This window comes from Bombus vosnesenskii, unplaced genomic scaffold (assembly GCF_011952255.1).
Source record: "Bombus vosnesenskii isolate JDL3184/JDL3185 unplaced genomic scaffold, Bvos_JDL3184-5_v1.1 scf7180000014982, whole genome shotgun sequence".
In the NCBI taxonomy this organism is placed as follows: domain Eukaryota; kingdom Metazoa; phylum Arthropoda; class Insecta; order Hymenoptera; family Apidae; genus Bombus; species Bombus vosnesenskii.
In genome coordinates this window covers 1-7,121 of record NW_022883755.1, presented here as the reverse complement: position 1 = coordinate 7,121, position 7,121 = coordinate 1, and the positions used below count along the sequence as shown (strand labels likewise).

Genomic DNA, 7,121 nt, shown 5'->3' with positions numbered 1-7,121 from the left:
CAACGCAAAAAACGGTCGATACACGTTAGACAATATCGGTAGCCTTTTGAATATGGCATCGCGATAACGTCTATGTGTAAGTGTTCGAAACGGCCCGCTAACTCTCCGAATGTTCCGACGGGTGAGGATACGTGCCTGGTGACTTTACATTGTTGACACGGGATACATTGTCGTGTCCAATTTCGAAATTTCGTCCAATTGGACGAATTTGGACGAGCAGCTGTATATAACAAACTGAAATTCCGAACGCCTTATCGCGTGTGACCGTCCGGTCAGCATCCGTTCTCAGCCGCCTGAGTGGCATTCGATCACTCCAGCCGTTCTCCGAATTTTACACTAAGTATAAACAAAACCTTCTCCCACTCCAACGAATGGAAGAATATAAATGCACCCCTCAAAATCATCCAGTCAGTCTAAAAAAAATTCTTAACTAATCCAAGTATCGAAAGCGTATCATCGCGAACCGAAAAAATTGTATAAATTGAGTAAAAAATAAAAAGAACTTCATCTCCTTTTCGGAAATTAACAAGTTCCTTATTTTTACCTTAATTTTACACGACAAGAGCAACGTCGAAAGAAACGGCGTAGCCAGCCGCTCTCACGAAACTCGCTCGCTCCAAGAATCCCGTGGCTCTCTTTTTCGTCCCCGGTCACCCTTTGTCCGTGAATTGGCATTAAGCCGCACCCCGATCTGTTCGCAGATCGTTTTCCACTGCGAACACTGTAAAGGGCAATTGTGCGTCGAGTCGTACGCGGAAGCCTTTATCCCGCGGGTTACATTATCGCAGCCCGTGGTTTCCGTATACTCGCCCTATAGCGAGCCGCATTAATTCCAATTTATTCGCCTTTTCGAAACGTGGCTCGAAACTTGATCCGTCTTATGCTCGCCAGTCTGTATCCTCGATACGAGAGATCGATCGACGTATTCCACGTATTCGTCTCTTTTAAGCCGCCAAAGTAGCCCCGCCAAAGTAGCGCCAAAACCCTGATCCTTTATCATTTAATATATATCCTACGTTTCATCGTTCTTGCATTGTTTGGTTCCTCGACGTTGCACTAATCGGAGCAGATGCAAAGTGTTGGATAATCGATTCGAGATAATGGGATCTCGAGCGACAGGCGTCGTAGAGCCAAGGACAAGCATGCCCGGACAGTGTCACGGTTACGAGCGCGAAGCCTTTTAATCGTCTTTCGCTCGTAATATGCGCTCGTACGCGCGTATTACGCCGATCCCGACACCGATCACGATCGATCGCGAGATCGCCAAAGTAACGCTTAAAGCGACCTTCCAATCGCTACGTTCGGATCGCGTCGTCGGCGCAGGTACCGCAGTCGAGGTTGACACCTCCTCCTTCGCTCGTCTCGTCGTTTCTTGCTGGATCGCGAGAGAAAAGGGTTGATATCCTCTGAAACGCGCGACGCGGCATCGAGTTGTACCTCGTCGCGTTCTACGTATATCGACGATCCGTCAGAGAAGAACATCGGGAGTCCTCGATCGCACTCTCTCGAGCCGTCAAGCCACTCACACCCGCTTTTCCCTCGACGCGCTACCCAGAGAAATTAACGAAAATAGAGGTAACCGATCGAGCGCGTTTGCGCTTACGCCAACGAGGAGAATCTCTCGAAAAGACGAATCGATTCTTTAAGAATACGGACAAACTGTGTTTCCGGGTTTGCCTTCGGCGTCGCTGGACCTTACGCGGAGATCGTTCCGCGGCAAAGACGATAAATCCTATGCCCTGGCGGATTCCCTAGTATAGCCTGCGTGGGTCTAGCGAATTATCCGTCTTTTTTGTCGAGAGTCGCGATCCCCGGCAACGAGGTTGCAACCCGCTCGAAATCGTTGCCGTTATAAATTGCGTAGCGATAGGAAGACATCGATTCGTCGATCGAATCGAGGGGATGTAACGTCTGTGCGCGCATTTAGTTTCTAGAATCGCCAACGACGTGTTTATTATCGACGGTTTCTTATTTAAAACGGTCGTTAACGAGACACCGTTTACCTACGACCGATCTAGTCGCATTTACATCGAGTTGCTTTCCGTGGTTCGAACGATTCGAATTCGTACAGCCGATTTACCGGATATTATCGACGACCGGACCTCGAGGCCCGAAATTAAGAGGGTCGACAGCCTGATGATAACGCGTCGCCATTCTTCGGGCGTATTTCGATCGCTGTTAATCCGGCCTCGTTCTGCGAGCTGCAATCCGATCGAACTCTCGACGGAAAGATCCTCGACGAGTGCGTCTCCGATCGAGACGACGTGGCGACGACGACGTCTGGAACGTCGAACCCCCTGCGATCCTTAACGACTCGACACACGCGAGAACTCGAAGCGGGAGAGTGGAACCGCGCCGGATCGGGATCGGACTACTCTTAGGCCGGATATGCAGGCTTTATTTGCCCGTGATAGAGGAGTTGCATAAGGAGAAGGCGAGTGCACGGACGGCTGGTGGGAGCGATGAAGCGGTGCGAGAGGGAGAAGCTAGGTTTTGCGAACGTGGACGAGCGAGAAGGAACGAGAAGGGAGGGTTAGGTCGAGCAGGTCGTTGACGGTTGGAGGATGATGCCGTGTGGTCCCAGAATCGATCCCGGCCCGCCACCACCCCGGCGCCGCAACCACCAAGCGTCGGCTAACTAGTTCTCGCAGATGTACGCGAGTACGTATAACGGCGCACACTTGCGCGACACGGGCTTACCTCTCCCCATCCAGCGCCGCTCCAACGACCGCTTCTCATCCACTCTCATCCACTCTCATCCACTCCGATCTACCGACCTTCTCGTCCTTCTCTCCTTCGCCCTCTCCTACGCCACTCTACGTTCCGCTCTACGCTCCCGTCTGCGTTTCGGTCTACATGGTGGCCAAGCCTCGGCCGAAACCTAGGCCACCATGTACCGCATACGATACGAACGTATCATCGTCGTCGTCGGATCACCGAGAGAGCAGGCTGCTGTCGCGCACAGGCACGCTACGACGCACAGCGTTACCCTCTTCTCTCTGCGAACGCTGCCACCGCGTCGTACCGCTGTTGCACGCGTGTCTGCCAACTCGCGCGAAAGCCGGGTACCAAGCACAGACGTGGCGCGAATCGTACGCCGTGCTCGAAACGCCGAGCGAAACCAGGTTTCGTCGGAGCTCGCCGCCGCTTCCTACTTTGGATGGAAATTTCCGCCGGGTCCACCAGGCTCGAGCGTCGAGCCGAGAAACGAAAACGCGGCACGCTCCATACGAAAGAATCGGATGTACGCGAGAACGTAAACGAAAGGATCTGCTCTCCCGGGAACGAGCACGGCGACTTTCTTCGGAAATTTACAATTTTGATGCGCGGCGTTGCCTAGCGAAGCGATCACGGTGTCGGTGTTCGAGGCGGGCTTTCTCCGTCTTCCGCTCGTATTCCGCGCTCGCGACCGTTCACGGTCCGTCGACCACGTCCGCGAAACTCCCTCGCCACCGCTGTTCGCTTCTCGCGAACGTCCGCGTGCGCGCCCCTTCTTTTCGCAACGTTCCAAACGTCCCGTGCTATCGCAAAAATTACCACGTTGCAAAAAGACACCGAGTTTTATCGCGACCAACGGCAGAACGAAGGAACCGATCCGCCGCGGTGCCTACGTGCTCTGGACGACGTTAGCGAGCGCTCGCGCGGGCCTGCGTTGTTGTGAATATAATCGGACGAAGAATCTTATTCGATTTAATTTCGCGATGCTAAAGCAAACCGTGTTTCTTCGTCGAAGAAACGCTCGCGGTGCAGAGCAAACAAATTTTCACCAACTTGGATGTTTTCCTTTTTTCTCCCCGAAGGACCATTCGTCGAGAAGACAGCAAGCAACGGCTGTTCATTTTCGCGAATCCAGCGAGGATAATTACGGATAAAATCTTGAGAAACAGTCGCTAAAAAATGACCGGTCCCAAAGGGGGGAAGGATAGAACGGGAAAACGGATGTTCGGGCACGCTAGCGGCCACGGTTTCACATAAATCACCGGAGGTGAAAGAGCGGGAGCAATCGGGCCGAATATCGTATTCAACTCTATCCGGCAAAGATTTATTTACGAAGTCGAGCTAACCACCGACGATACGTTTCCTTAAATCGCAGTGCCGCGTGGATACAAGCCTCCGGTTCCACGATCTGCCACTCCGTGTTCGCGCAGAAAGCGTAGAAAGCGTAGAAAGCGTAGAAAGCGAAGTTTGAAAAATTCGCGCATCTTTGGCGAACGGCGAAACGAACGTGCGGTCGCGGAAAAGAAAACTATTAAAGGAACGAACGAGTAGGTGGATGGGCGAGCAGAAGAACGGGTAGAGAGAGAGAGAGAGAGAGAACAGAACGAACGAATAAATTAACGTTTCGAAGACAACGGGACGAAGACAATGGAACGAAGAGAGTCAGCGGGATGTTTGAAACGCTGCGACGATCTCTGAACTATTTCGCTTCTAACGAGTGAAAGGAAAGGAGAAGAAGCTTGCGCGCTAACTAGACGAGAGAAACGATTGCAACTTTCACGCTAAATAGGAAACGATTTTGCCTAGAATCGCAAACGAACACCGTTTCGATCCTTTAACGGGGGTTGTATCGATCGCGCGACCTGACATCTGCGACTTCAATGGCGAGAAACGAGAAGAGTTGGAGCAACTGCTCCACGAAATTTTTGTAATTCTCGTTTCCAGCGTCTAAATACGCGCGACGGTGCACAACGAAGCGTGCAGGAAGAAAGCCGACAGATGGAATCGCGTCCCCCTTCCGTTTCGAAATACAGCGGTGGCGGTAGAAACGTAACGGCGAGGCAGAAACTGTCGACGAAAGTGCGAAAGATCGCGTCTGCTTTTTTCGACGAGCGACGCCTCTCTCTCTCTCTCTCTTTCTTTCTCTTCGCTTGGATTTTACGATGCGCCCGCGCCCTCTTCTCTCTGTCTGTCGAGAGTAGCGGGGGCAGAGAGACCGCGCCAAGTCACCTGTAATTTCCGGCCGAGAAGTAGCGGGTGGCGCCGCCCATCTTCCGCGAACGGCTTCTTAAGTCTTCTTGACCGTGGCGAGATTTTTCGGACCGCTGGTTGCTTATTTACGATGACGATCGAACTCGTTAACTCACCGAGCACACCGTACACGCCACTAGAATTCCAAATGGTCGCTCTCCGCGGAGCAAGTTAAGCTTTATCGAGCCCGATTGAACTTTGTAGTCGCTCGTGCTCGTCTTTCGTAGCCTGTCTCTCGCGGTGGGTAAATACCGCCCTTACGATCTCTTTCCTTCTCCCGTGTACACGGCTACGCGATAACTTTGATATTTCGTAGTAGAGCAGCGCCGATCGCGAACAGTAGCGAAGCTTTATCGCTTGCGAATGAACATCGTCGAATGTTTCGGCGTAATACGGTGGCAAGATTTTTCGGCTAATCTTCGACGGAAGAAGGAGATGAGACGGATCTAGCACTTGCCAGCTTATTCGACCAATTCGAATCGTATCCGACAAAGGAGATGACCATCGCAATCGACTCCCCGAAAGATACGCAAATGGGAGAAGGCCGAACCCAGTTCTTTACGTTCTTTCGTCTTTAAACGAAAGTTGTCTGAAAGTGATTAGGTTTCTCGTCGTTTAAAGATTCGAGGCCCCTCGCTAGGAAAACGAATTGAACGCGAATGACACCGTTCGAAAGATTCGTCTTTACGAGGCAAGAAACGCCTGGCGTCGGTTTACAAGGATATCGAACTGCGTCAATTATCGTCGGTGTGTCCAGAGGAGCGAAGGTATTTACCGGGCTAGTTGGAGATTCCTCGGTATATGTATTATTGAGCGATCTACGGGTTGATCTGGGACCCAAGGCGATATTGTCGGTCTGATTAGGAACGTCAAGGTGCGTTCGTATGTGCCGTCGATGGAGGTGATCGTGGCCGTGATGTAACGTTTCGAGGTTGTCGATAACGTGTTGAGTGTTCCGATTGGGATCTAACGTTTCCGCTGGTTAAGTTTTAGCGAATCAGCGAGTTTTTCGGTGATAAAGTTCATGCTAGAGCCGGTGTCTAGCAGAGCTCTACAACGGAATGGTTGAACTTTATTGTTCAATACGTTGACCTGCGCTGTGACTAACAAATCGCGCTGCAGTGGTTCAGAAGGAAGCGAGGTCAATGAGTCCGTTTTCTGTGGTTCGGACCCTAACAAGGTCGTTTGATGACGTCATTGTTTTCCTTGTCGTCGAGGACTGGACGATATATTTGATCCCGATGCCGTCGTTCGCGATAACCGAGATTCACGTTTCGGTGATGTTCGCGGAGACGATCGGGGAGACGTGGATGCGCGTCTCGAACGATGTGACGATCGCGGGGTCGGTGAACTAGGCGAAGATCGACCGTTGGGTGATCGATCGCTCGATGATCGGCTTACACGCGGTCGTGATTTGCTATGACCATGGTCTTGATGTAGGTATGTATGGTGTCGCTGCCTGCAGATGCGACATGAACCGGCGGAGCAATGAGTAATAGCGTGTCCCTTACCTAAACAATTGGTACATAGAGACGCCCTCTTGGCGATTTCAAGGCGTTTTTTAGGCGACTTCGCTTTGAAGACGCCACAATTCCATAATTCGTGTTGTCCTTGACAATTCGGACACACCAACGTATTATGTGTAGTTGTGAATGCGTAACTTCGCGGTGCGTTCGATCGCTGACGTTTGTGTTGATCGGGCTCTCATTTTATCACGGTTGATGCTGAACTTGTCCTTCGCCGTTCGTCCGTGTTTTCAGAAAGTCTACCAGATGCGTATATGACGGCATTGTCTCGTCCGGCAATGTGCGCTGCCATTTGCGAATGATGGCTGAGGGTAGCTTCGATGTGAATAATTTTATAAGAGCGACATTTGAGGTAACTGGTTCACCGAGTTTTTCTAACGCTTGGAGGTTTACCTTGACCGTCTCAAGAAAATCATCTATCGCTTCGGGTGTCTCTTTGGTTATTTTCGGATAGTCAAAAATCAAGTCCCAGTGGCGCATGCAGACTTGACTGTGGCAGTCGAATTTTTCCTTCAGAACGTCAATAGCGATCGAATGATTTAACTCGGTGACATCTAACGATTGTATGCTTCGCGCGGCCTTTCCGGTCAAAGAGGATCGTAGGTAGCGGGATTTCTGCACGGGTGT

The 7,121-nt window shown here is 51.3% G+C and overlaps 1 pseudogene; it reads right to left on the bottom strand.

The window, feature by feature from the left end:
• Positions 1–6,162: 6,162 nt before the first annotated feature.
• Positions 6,163–7,048, bottom strand: LOC117240840 (annotated as a pseudogene).
• Positions 7,049–7,121: the final 73 nt, after the last annotated feature.